General features: G+C 54.2%; 1 long non-coding RNA gene across 1 annotated transcript; it reads left to right on the top strand.

The window, feature by feature from the left end:
* Positions 1–11,971: 11,971 nt before the first annotated feature.
* Positions 11,972–12,479, top strand: LOC111728093. The gene is made up of 2 exons (XR_002775493.1): positions 11,972–12,089; positions 12,314–12,479. It is a non-coding gene; the product is annotated as an uncharacterized LOC111728093 (long non-coding RNA).
* The last annotated feature ends 713 nt before the right edge of the window (positions 12,480–13,192 follow it).

Below are 13,192 nucleotides of genomic sequence, written 5' to 3'. Positions count from 1 at the left end.
GTCTCCTGCCTCCGCCTCCCAAGTAGCTGGGACCACAGGCGCCCGCCACAACGCCCGGCTATTTTTTGGTTGCAGCCATCATTGTTGTTTGGCGGGTCCAGGCTGGGGACTTGAACCCGCCACCCCAGGTGTACGTGGCCTGCGCCCTAGCCGGTTGAGCTACAGGCGCCGAGCCTACATTGACTTTAATTTCATGGCAGTAACTTGCGTATATAACACCATGCACAAAATAGACAACAACAACAAAAGCCAATTGTTAAATATAGTCATTGTTCTGGTTAATAAAACACAACTCTAATGCACTGGCAAAGAATGCAGTCACTTAGAAAAAGAATCAAAGACTCCTAGTTTTTCTATATTATCGATCTGGGCACCTAAATGATTTAAAGCATCAGTAATGTTACCTTTTCCTATCTGGGATATGTGAGTAATAGGTGGTTTTCACTAAGGCGTGTGCCTCTCCCTGCGATCAGTGAATGTATCTAGGGCCATTCTATTTTGTGACGTTACCACTGACGTATTTCCTCTCCTAGGCCCTACTGGGTGGGCTACCATAGGCCCTGAGCCTGGCTCACAATTTATACCACACCTGGCTTCCCTCCCTGGGAGCAGGTGTAATAAGCAATTAGTAAGTTTCCCATGTCACTGGTACTATAGGGGCTCCAGCTGGTATTGGTGTCTTTCATGGTATCACAAGGCTTTCAGAGCTCTGTCAAGGGGCACAGTTGGGTCACTTGACCCTCAGCTACCTTCATGGCACCCTCCAGCACCGTCAAGCTGATCCACTGTGGAGGCTCCTTCCAGCTCAACTTCAGGTCTGTGCCAGCTCATTGGGTGATGGTGATCTCAGAAGTGACCACTGCTTTGGGCTGTGGCTTGGTGTCTCAGACATAAATCTACAAGTTTTCCAGGCCTTAAGATTAGGGTAGTGGGTGCCCCTCTCAAAACCTGCACAGCCCCTGGGAACTTCTTAGTCTAGGATCTTAAGGAGCTGCCCTTGGACGACGCTTGGACTTTAGTTTTTGTTGTTGTTGTTTGCTTTTTGTCCAACTTCTCACTGACTCAAAGACTTGAGTTTTTAACAGACCATTCTTTCTTTTTATAATCAGACCTGCCTCTGTTGGATTATATGGCAGGTGAAATCTCTAGTCTGTGTTTTACTTTGCTGCCCATTTCTGGATTTCACACTCTGTGAAGTGGGAACCTTGGTCGTTATCAACAGACTGACACCAGGGAGGAAGCAAAGCAAAGTGTGGAACAAATGCAAGGCCTCAGAGAGGCTGCCGGCCCGTCCAGTCCCAGTCATCTCAACTGGTCTTCAGTGGGCTCTGGGACAGCCACTCATGTGGTCCCATCTGTGGTTGGACCGCCACCCACGATGGCAGAGAGGGTTCTTACCCTCCGAGCAGGAAGGAATTCAAGAATCTTCAGACAGGAGAGGTGAGTGGAAGCAGAGAGTTTTATGGAAAGCAGAGCACAGTCTTCAGGAAAGGCAAAGGAACAGACAGATCCAAGGGGAAACAGAGCCACCCCAGAGTTAGGTCCCTCCTTTTATACTAATCCCTAATAATATGCTAAACTGGGGGTGGAATATTCATTGATTTTCTGGGAAAAGGGTGGGAGTTCCTAGAACCAGGAACCCTCCCCTTACTGACCTTACAAGGTAACTTCCGAGAGTTGCCATGGCCTTTGTAATTGTCAGGGTGCAAATGGGTGTGATTTTTACAATGTTAATGAGGGTGGTTCATTTAGGGACGCTGTTGCCTCAACTGTGCACATGCCCCAGTTAAAGAATCTCCCTGTACCTTAGATAAAGGTATTATGGCTAAAGTAACAAAGGGGTCGGGTCCTTGTTGGTTACGTTTATCTTAACTGAGCATTTTCACATCCTTGTGACTTTCTTACCCTTTGGTTGCCTCCTCTGACCCCTGCCCTAACTGACTCCTGTCTCTGGGATGCTAGTAGCAAAAACTCCCGTTGTCCCTCTTGCCAGGTCACCCAGAGACTGGGTTTGAAAGGATGTGCGTGAATCTTAGCTTCGCAGCTCAGCATGGACACACTCTTGGCAGGTCACTCCACCCTTCAGAGACTGATTCCTCACTGGCTACATGGAATGACAGCCCAGCCCAGGTGCCTGGTGAGTGACACGTGAGCAAAGGGCTGGCACACACATGCCAGCATCTTCTGCCACCTGGGGGAGGAGCGGCAAGTGAGCAGAGTGTGAGGTGGCGCCTTGGTGATGTTGATGCCTGTACTCAGACACCCCCAGGACTGGGGGGTTGGGAGCCTGCAAGGCCTGGCTCTTGCCCCACTGGGGCAGCCCCAGCCCCGCTCCTCCCTCAGCTCCCTGGGTCTCTCCATGGCCTCCTGTTACCCTCCTCCATTCATGTCGGACTTCAGTGCTTCTGGGGAGAATGTCCTGCTCACCTGGGCCCTGGAGCCTCATTGCAGTGCCACCCTTTCAGCCTAGCCAAATGAGGACAAAGGAGGCCTGAGCTCTTGGGACCAGCAGCTTCCGCCTCCTACGAGATGACGGCCACAGTATGGGGTTCATCCTGCTGGAAATAGCTGGGTCTCCCTTGAGAGAAGGGGACCTCTGAAAGGCCAGCCCTGCTTAGGTCAGCATAGCTGTGCTGAGCAAAGAACAGGGAACCTAGAGCCCTGGGCTCTGCACCCAGCCTGGGCCATTCTAAAATCCACACCCACGGGAGGGGCACAGCTCCCTCTCTGCCGTGGGCTGCCTAAGGGGTCAAGACGCACAAGTAGAGGGGAGACCCTTTCCCTATCCCTGGCGCTATCTAAGAGCAGGGAGCCCAAAGCAGCTGCCACAACATAGATGCATCTTCAAAATCTTGAGTCTTCTCTTTAAAATGTGTGCAGATTAATTCTTCTCTCCACAACACAGCTGTTTTATAGAAAAGTGTTAAAAATCGCTTACCAATTACATTATTTAAAGAAAAGTTTGAGGAAATAGATGTTCCAGGAAGTTGTGTTCTGTTGTCCCATGAGTTCAGGCCTCTGGCTTCTGCCAGGTGTCTCAGGATCGAGCGTCTCCCCATCTGAACACAAGGAGGTTGCAGTGTCTCCAAATGGCCCTTCCCACTCAAACACACACAACTGACACCTAATTTATGCTTATCGTGTGGTTTTCAAACCCCTAATCAGGCAGAGGCTTTTGAGCTGGTGCAGGTGCCAGAAAGAGACTGGGCAATGTCGTTTGGAATTGCCGGGGTTTTGTTGTTTGAGAATTTAGGGGACCAACTGGTGAAGGGGTGGAAGCCAGGGTGGCGTGGACTGTCTGGGCCGTGAGTTCAGGATCACAGCGTTTCTTCTCGCTTCTATGGCTGGGCTCACAGACCATTGTCCTCCCTGCCCACGTTGTTGGAGAAAGTTGTCAGCACAAATTCTTGAGGTCACGTTTTCAGAGACTGGCAATTAGTCTGAATGGAGCAGCCAGCTCCCCTCAGAAAGACAAAGTGGCCATCAGGGCCCCGCGCTCCAGCTGGTGTACAAACCAGAGCTGAGCGTGAGCCGAGCCACCAGGGCTGGTGGGGCCTAGTGAAGCTCGTCTTTTCCTTTGCAAGGGGCTGATTAGGCTCTGAATGAGGCTGCAGCCATCCCCAGAGAAGCTGATTCAAAATCAAGGCACATTTTATCAAGAGGATTGATTGCAGACCACCAGCTTGCTCCTCCTGGCACTTCCCCAGTTTTCTGTGAGACAGAAACTTCCTCCCTCCCCAGCCAGGGCCAGGCCCTGCAGAGGGGGAGGTGGGCAGGGAGGGGCCCTCACAGGAGAGGAGCGATGAGACAGGGAGCTCATGGTGCAGTGAAGGGGCATTGGGTGAGGAGCGCCAGGCTAAAGGGCTTCAGGCCAGGATCACTGGCACAGAGAGCACCAGGCTGGGAGCACTCACTGCTTCTGAACCCCAGGTCAGGGTTCTTTTCCCCTGAGTCCTTGTGGGGCTAGGCCTGCCACTCCATTCACAGCCCTCGGTCCCAGTGTCCTATAGCCAGCCTTGAACCTGAGGAAACCCTGGTACTGCACAGGCACCAGGCTCAGCTGGGACAGCACAGCCCCACCGCCCCACTCCGGGCTTGTGTATGATGAAGGACAGAAAGTCAGTGCTGCCAGCCACTGACTCGGCACTGCCCTGGCTGGTGCACACACTCAGCCCTGGGGAGGGGGCTTTTGGGGGGTGAGAGGGTACTGCTGTGATTTGTTTTCCCAGTGTAGGTTAAGAGCAAGACGATGGAGCAAGGCTCACTGTACCCTGATCTTGCCAACTTTTGGTATCAGAATGTATTACTGTATTACTATATTACTGTGTTACTGCACAGCAAATTGCTCCAACATAGCTGCTTAGAACATCTTTCAGTTCACAGTTTCTGTGGATCTGAATTCTGGGCAGTTCTTATCCTGGGTCTCTCCTGAGGATGATTCTGAGACCCAAAAACCTGTGGGACCCGTGGGGAAGGAGCTGGGGTTACCAGGCAGAAGGCAGGCAGCTGGCAGGGATCTGCAGGGCAGAGAAACACACCTGAGTGTGGAGGTGTGGGGTGCATGTTCCAGCAGTGAATCTGCCCTTCTCCAGGAGGCGAGCAGGGGTGGGGTCTCTCTGACCAGGAGGCTGTGGCCCTTCTCTGGGAGGCAGCTCGGGTACAGACTGCAAGCAGCACGGCACCAACCTGGCTCTGAAGGCTGTGGTTCGGCTCCTGCCCTGCTATGCGCTTGTCCTTTGAGCCTCAGGCTCCCTATCCATGAACCGTGCTGGAGGGTCCCTGGCGCTCGGCTCAGTCCAAGCAGGAGAGAGACGCTGCCTCTCTCCCAGGGCATGAGCATGACTGGGAGACTTCAGCACAGCTGCCAGGTGGGAGGCGGCTGGAGCTCACTCAGGGGTCCAGGGCTCAGACTTCACCCTCATCTCGAGGCCCAGCACGGCCACTGGTTTCCCCATGTTCCACCAGGACATGTTGCCCTTTGGTGACAGGTGAGAGAGGTGGGCTGTTACCTGCAGCACCATAAATGCAGGGGTGATGGGGCAGAGTCCACCCCCAATCTGTTCCGGCATCTTCCAGGAGCTTTCTGGCCCCAGCACCCCTGCAGGGGATCTCTGGCAGCAGCACTGGGGTCCACTCCCAAAGTCAGCCCCTCCCGCTGAAGCAAAGACATGGGGGAGTCTGGCCATCAGAGGGCTCGGGCACCTCCTGCTCCTGGGTCTATGTGGGGACACTTCCCTCCAGGGTACCCACAGCACTTGGCAGTGCTTCCACTCCCCTTCTGAAAGTGCCAGCTTGCCAGGTGCCCCCTTGAACTTGGCAATGGCCTGGGGGGAGCAAGCTGCTGCCTGGACTCCCCCACGAGCCAGCTGTGTCGCCAAGCCAAGGCTCTTTGACTGCCCTGCTGTTCCTCACAGGATCCCCTGGGTGACCACCATGTGCCATCCACACGCTTTATGGAGGTCTAGTGGCCGCTGCCCCAGCTTCACAGGCCACCATGGTCTGCAGGGTGTGGGCTGTGCTGCCGACCACTGAGCTTCTGCATTTTACCTGTAGGGACCAGGATGACCAGGACGATGACAGAATCCAGGTGTCCCAATCTTCAGTTCCACACAGTAAAACACAGTAGCAGTATGATGCCTGCTACTAGGGGACCCTGAAAAGTAAACAAGGAGGGGCCCCACCTGATGCCCCTGTCCTGGTCACCTCCCCCTGCCCCCAAGATGTACCCACCCACAGTCCCGGGGACACTGGCTCCCTGTTGTGCCTGGCTCTTGGGGGTCTCCTGGCATAGACCTGTGGCCTTCTGAACCCCTGAGATCAGGACTAGGCCGGGCAGCATCCCCAGGCAGCAGCACAGTGACACCCGGGGCCTATCAGAAATGCAGATTCTCAGACCTCCCAAACCTACACTTGGTGGGGAGGGTCCCTGCGATTTGGCACTGACCAGCAGATGTCGCCCTGACACACGTTGGTGGGTCAGGCCCTGCGTCCTGCTGGTGAAGGAGGTGAAGGTCACTCAGCTGCAGGGCATTCTGCAAAGGGTGGTGAGAGGTAAAACGAGGCCTGGATCAAGACACGCGAGACCAAATGTAACAGACATACCAGGAAGCTTATTTTACGCTTGAATACAAGCAGGCTGAGATCAACAGATGTCAGCAGCGGGAGTGGGAGAGGTAGTTCTATGTGAGACCATCTGAAGAGCAGCTGACTTTACAGACAAGTCTTTCCTATTAGGGCACCAAGGACATGCAGCTCATTACTGGGACTCTCCAGCCAGCTCTTCCTATCAGGGAGTCAGAGGCTTGTGGCATCAGCATATTTCTTACGTGTTTCTAACTGGACCAGAGCAAGGAGGCAACGCGTCTGCAGCATGTCCTTCTTGTCTGAGCTGTGACCACCTGTAACAGAGTCGCACAGATGCTTTCTTCAGATCTAAGATGGAGTTAGCTTGGCCAACTAACAGGTGTCCGCCCTGCCGGGGGAGGGGTTGGGGGTGTTCTGTGTGTGTTCACACGTTTTGGGTGGAGCGGGCTATTCAAACACATCGCTGTTGAACATCCTGAGGTCAGAGGACCCAGAAGGGGCTCAGATGAGCTGGATACTGGGCTGGGGGCCCCCAGTTGTGGGCTCCAAACCGCCCCTCAGGTCACCAGCTGTGCTGCTTGGCAGGAGGCTCTCCCTTGCCAAGGCTTGGCTTGGTTTCCTGGTCCTGTGTGAGGACCCGCAGGGAAGGATACTTGGGGAGCCGTCAGCAGTCCCCTCTAAAGCCTGCACTAGTGGGTTCACTATTTCCCGTGGCATGGTGGCTGTTGTCACCTGGTACGCAGCAGACTTTGGTGATCATCTACTGAGCTCCAGGCGCTCGGCTCAGTCCAAGCAGGAGAGAGACACTGCCTCTCTCCCAGGGCATGAGCATGACTGGGAGACTTCAGCACAGCTGCCAGGTGGGAGGCGGCTGGAGCTCACTCAGGGGTCCAGGGCTCGGATTTCACCCTCATCTCGAGGCCCAGCACGGCCACTGGTTTCCCCTGCAGTGGTGCGACTCCAGCCTCATGGGCTCCCTCCACCCTTCCTAGACTCTTCCAGTAAAATCTCATCATTTGAGCTGTTTCAGGCAAATTCAGTTTCCGCTGAGGACTGAGATGGAGGCAGTGAGTAGAACCCATCACTGGCACTTCATAATGACTTCCTCCAGCAACAGTGTGAAGGGCAGATTAGGATCAAGACCAAGGGCTGCTGAGAGGTCCAGGAAGCTGAGCCGGCTGCCGTGAGCAGTGAGGGGCCTGGGTGGGCACCATCCAGTGTTTGTCCTGCTCTGTGGGTCTGGTCAATGTTTTGGGAACACAAGAAGGACATAAACCGGCAAGTTCAACAAACTTTGCTGCCCAGAATGTTCCAGAAGCTTGGAATTTTTCCCTACAACGAATAGGGGAGAACATTTGACACCATTCATTTTCTAGTAGGGAACCCCAAGACAGCCAGGCCCTTGGGAGGGTGCGAGACCCCATGCCACACACCTCCTTCCTGGTCCTGGCCTGGGCCCAGCAGGCCCCCTCACCTGCTTCACCCCAGAAGCTGCCTTGAGGGAGCCCCATCACGTGGTGGGTGAGGGGCCAGACACAGGGGGCGGGAGAGCTTCTGAGCAACCTGCAAATAGACGATTCTGGTGTCTCTGTGTCAGGGCCTGGGCCACTCTGTGACCTGGAGCACAGGTATTTCCAGTCCAGTGTGACAGCCAGGAGTCCTTTCTGAATAGATAAGACAGGAAATTTTCTGTCATAGGCCAGGAAAGCGACCATCCCACCTTTGAACTGTGGCTTTGTGTGCTGGGAGCCAGGACGGTCGGGCACCTGAGCCCCGTGGACACGCGGCTTCCCCATCTATAGGACAGGGATGAGGTCAAGCCTGTACAAGGCTTAGCAGGGCCTCTGATTCCCAGGGCAAGGTCAGATGTGGGTTTCTTTCCTTCTCTTTCTCTGGGGGAAAGAAGCCGCCCCCTCCCAGTTAGCAGTCAACCCCTGACGCTCATGCAGGCTCCTGTCGTAAGCCAGGAGCGGTGATGATGGAAAAGCATCGTGATGCGACGCTGCCCTTTTCTGTTGTCTGATTCCAGGAGGGGTAGACACCTGGAGATGTGGTGGCTCCTGCTGCACCGTGTTGGTGATGCTGAGTCCCTCAGTGCTGCCAGTGAAGGTGCAGGAGATGGGGTGGTGGAAGGAGTCCCAGGCTGGCCTGGGTGCCAGGACTGTGAGTGCAAGTCAGTCCTGCCCTGGCCCCTGGGCACCCGGGGCAGGTCCGGGGCCTCCCTGGTACTCAGTTTCCCCAGGTACAAGTGAGGCTGATAGATGTGATCTCTAAGACTTCCTCTGCTTTCAAGGGATGTCTTGACCAGACTTAGGAGTCAGGTACAAAATCCCAAAAGGCAGTGGGGCTGTACTTGACAAGTAGGGGTAAGCCCCGTTGGGCCAGACTTGGGGGAAGCCAAGGGTGGGGCATCAGCTTTTCCCTCGGGGTGCAGGGTGCTATCTTCTCAATTCAGCCTGGCCCTACAGAGAGCAGGACACAATGATAAATTGGGACAGAGTCTAAGAGGACGATAGTGAGTCCAGATCCAGGGAGGACTGTGGAGGGCGGGAGGTACTAAGGGAGGCAGGTGGCTGTCCACAGTTGTCCCAGAGAAGCAGCCACTGCTGCTCTGCCTGGGGCACAAGCTAGGGCCTGCCAGGAACATGGGCACAGGGCAGACTGGCCCCTGTGGACGCTGAAACCATGGTTATCACAAATATTTGCCAGGTGAATGATGAATGAATCAGGTGCTGCCCCTGGAGCCATCTCAGTAGGAAGACAGGGTCTGGAGTAAGGCCAGGCTCCACATTGTGGTGCCATCACACAGACTAGAAAATGATGCCCCTTGGAGACACTGCGCTCCCCCCCATTAAAAAATAGTCATCAGCTTGCCCAGAGCTGCGGTGACAGCAATATCACATGAGCTGCACGGTGATCTCTAGGAGGCCTCCTTCTCGACTGCCCTTAAGTTATCAGTCCTGCCTTTTCTATAGAGAAAAGCCAAAAAAGGCTAGAATGAGGAAGGGCAGGGCCTGGCTGTCCATGTGGCTGAGCTGGTCAGGGTGTGCTATATGCCTGGAAGCTGACTCTGACCTACAGCTGAGCCTCAGCCCAAGCCATCAGAGGCCAAGCCTCCTAGTCTCTCCTCTGAGACCCTGAAATGGCCTCTCCCTGTCCTGGAGGGCCTGGCTGCGACACAGAGCTTTGGGCTTTCCAGACAGGTCTTGAGCCAGTGGGGACTCAGAACAGGAAGCTCAGGAGAGGCAGGTGAGTAGCAGCACATGTGGGGACAGAGAGAGATGTTGGCACAGAGCCACATCCAAGTGGTGTAACCTTGGACTTAGCTTCTGACCTGTATCCTTGGTGAACTGGGGAGAACAGAACTGCCTTGCCAGGCTGCAGGAATGAGGGGCACATATAAGTGTGCACTGTGGTGGCCCTTGGCAGCTCTTGCTGTTATGGCAGGAGCCCAGGTCTTGGGCACAGGATGATACAGCCAGTTCTGGAGCCTGTGGGCCACCCCTGCCATTCAGACCTGAGCAGGTAGTGATACCTCCCAAGGGCCAGCTCTGAGCACTCTGCTGACTATTTCAACTCCACAAGGATCCAGGGCTCAGTGTCCCCAAGATCTCCCAGCTACTAAGGATGTGGGGGCAGATGGGATACTCTGAGCCTCTTTATATGAACCCCTCCTTCTGGTCAGCACCATCTGCAACCAAGAGCTGGGAGGCATTTTGTGATTCTGAACAGCTCAGCGAGGTCAGGTCCGGCGAGGGAGTCAGTCGGTGAAAACCATCTGTACTCTCCGTCCATGGGGAGGCTTCACCGTGAACAGCGCAGAGGGGCTAACCATCTGGTCCTCCCTTTCAGGGGCCAACCTCAGCATCGGCCTGGTTGTGCTGGGGGACTTCCCAGGTAGCTCCAACAGCTGCCTGGGGCCTCTGGGGACACCCACAGGCTCCCAGTGATCTTTGTTTTAAAAGACAACGGTTTTAATTATTGAAAGGGTGTGCGCTCACCTCCATCCCCCAAATCTGCCTCCTCACAGACCTGCTGAGCTGGCTTCAGGCCAAGCTTGGCAGGATCTCAGGCTGGGCTCTCTGCAGTCCCTGTGGCTTTGGTGACCTTCAGCAGGGCCCAACGGTGACTGGCTCAGGTGGTCCCCTCCCCTGGCAGGGGGTAAGGTACAGGTGCGGGGGAAGGTCTCTTGGCAAGCTCACCCAGCTGCTCCAGGGCAGAGGGGTGCCCATCCAGGATTGAGGTCCAAACCTGTTCCTGGAAGATTTTCTTCTTGTCACACTCTGGGCTTAATTAAGTTTAACCTGCAAGAGCCAGACTTGAGGATCTCCGAGCACATTTCCCTGGAAGCAGCAGGTATGGGTGTATTTATTTCTCCTTCAGTAAAGTCATCATCCTCCCTGGGTCTGGAAATCAAGTGCCTCATCCTCCTGGATGGGTGGCCTCCCTTTTGCTCAGTCACCCTCTTCCCCAAGCTGATGTGGAGACACCTGTGCTCTCCAGGGACAGCCAAGCCCTGTGCTGGGGTGAAGCAGGAGCTGTGGTGCCGGGGGAGATGGTCAGCATCAGCAGACACTAGCATGGCTTCCGCTCGTAGACTCACTCGGCTGGCAGCTACTGAGATCCCGCCGCACACACAAGGTACAGACCGGACTGTGTGGCGATGCTCAGATGCAGACATGGCGGCAGGCAGAGGACTGGCCGGGCAGCACCGTGCAGTGCACACGACCCTGCCGAGTTCCTGCAGCGTGTCAGGTACTGTTCAGGAGCTGGAGGCTTCACAGAGACTGTCCTGAGTGGGACTGTGCCTTGGGCTTACCACCCAGGGTCGGGTCAGTTTCAGGGAAAGCCTCAGTGGGGAGGTGACAACCCGGGGAGCCTGACTGAAGAGTGGGTGGCCCTGGCTGCAGTCGCAGTGCAGCCCTCCAGGAGCCTGCCTGGCCTTGCTCAGTGCACAGAGGCAGCTGGGGTCTTGGAGGTCTTGAGATGCTGGATGCTCCCTCCTTGCATGGTCCCAGCTCCCCCTGGAGGCACTTCCTGGACCCCAATGTGGCTTTTCTCCTCTGTGCTTCTGCCATTGGTCTCCATGCAGTTTGCCCTTTGAGCATGCCCAACACGTCCTTGACTGGCTCTGGGCATTCGTTTATTTCCATTGAACTGCTTGGCACTTGGCCCACTTCCCGCACACCAGAGGGATGCAGGAAGCCCCTGAGAACAGGACAGGATCCCCTGGACAGGGGCATGTGGCGGTTAGGAAGGTGGCTTCAGAACAGCCCTTCTCACCCTTGGGGGTGATAGAGTCCTCTGCCCAGGAGACAGCAATGTCTAGGGACGTATTTAGTCGTCTCGTTCAGGGACGGAGAGGGCTGTCCCGGCATCTAGTATGCAGAGGTCTCCCCTCACCATGCTCAGGACAACCTTCCACAACAGAGAAAGAGCCATGCCCAAATGTCAGTGGTGCCGAGGTCGAGGAACCCTGTTCTTGCAGGAGACAGGCTGGATTCTCAGCACTTTGCTGACCTTGGGCGAGACTCCCAACCTGGGCATGTTGTGGACTCCTATCTGTACTATCAGATAGTGCCTGGCTCTTTGGCCTGTCACAGCAATTAGAGACAGAACAGGACTTCAAGTTAGGGAGTAGGTTAAATCCCCAGTGAAATCCTGAACAGCACACACCCCATGGCGAGCTTGGGGCTGCCACCTATTGTCCTTTCTCCCCTGCTTCCTTAGCAGCAGAGCCCTGGTTAGGCTGGGCACAGCAACACGTCCAGCCAGAAAGAACTATCTCTCAGACACCCTTGCCGCTGGATATGACCATGTGATCAACTTCTGTCCAGTCAGCTGTAAGCAGAAGAGTCATGTGAGACTTTCAGGGCTGCAAAGAGGAGCAGAGTCCACTGTGGATGAACCGCGAGCACATTAGGCCAGCAGAAGAAGCCAGCACAAAAGGCCACACGTGTGACTGCCTGACACGCGCAGAAGAGGGAAATCCACAGAGACAGAAGGTAGAGTAGGGGATGCTTCGGGCTGGGGAGTGGAGGGATAACACTGAAAAGTATGGTAAAAAGGTTCTAAAATTGACTGTGGGGACAGTTGCCCACCTCTGCTATTATATGGTATGCAAATTATATCACAATACAACTATTTTTAATAACCTGCAAACATCTGAAAAAAAATGCACCTTTTTAACTCATTTCCCCCTTCCCCTTTCCTCTGGCCTGGAACACAGATGTAATGGCTGAAGCTCCAGCAGTTTCAACTGACAGTGCGGCTAGAGGCCAACACAGACAGAGCCTGGTCGCAGATGACCATGGAACCACCATCTAGTCCTGGACTTCCTATTTGCTGAACTATTTTTCATGAACAAGAAACAAAATTAGATATGGTTCAAACCAGTGTTGTCTTAGTTTTTCTAGTAATTAAGTCAAAGTTTATCCTATGTGAAATAATAGCTAACATTCATTGATGGCCTATTTTGTTCCAGAACTCAGGACTTGGGTAGATGTGCTGGAATGGTGAGAAGGGAGGTCACCCACCGAGGAAGGGAAGAAGCAGGCTGGGTACAGGAGATCAGTGGCTGTGAATAGCCTCCCTGGACCTCCTCTCTGGAACAAGAGGTCCAGAGGGTTAAGATTGGGTAGAAGAGCAGCATATGATTGACAGACAAGAGATTCTATAGAGTTAGAGAGCTGACAATAAATCACTAATCTGATGAATGAATGGATGGGCAGATAGATGATGGGTCCATGGAGAGGTAGATGATGGATGAACAGTGAAAGGACGGCATTGTTAGTAAACTAACATTAAAAGGGAAAACTGCATGTGATGCCCCTTAGTTTGCTTAACCACCTGTAGCTTTGTTTTATAGCACTTGAAAAGTATCTGACAGACAGAAAGGGCCTGCAGCCTCCTCCACATCTGTGAGAACACATTCTGAGAAGTCCAATAAAGTTAGCCTAGCAGAGGAGAAAAAACAAACATGACTGCCTTCAGTTATCATTTTACAGCAATGACTGCCCTCTAAACGCCAATAAACCCCCAAGACACTCATCCCTGGGGCCAAAATTTCTTCTTTATTTCATGCCATGCCCTTTACCCTCTTGGAAAG

Source organism: Otolemur garnettii, unplaced genomic scaffold, assembly GCF_000181295.1.
Source record: "Otolemur garnettii isolate 467f Iridium unplaced genomic scaffold, OtoGar3 scaffold00140, whole genome shotgun sequence".
Lineage (NCBI taxonomy): Eukaryota > Metazoa > Chordata > Mammalia > Primates > Galagidae > Otolemur > Otolemur garnettii.
This window is presented reverse-complemented; position numbering and strand designations above follow the sequence as displayed.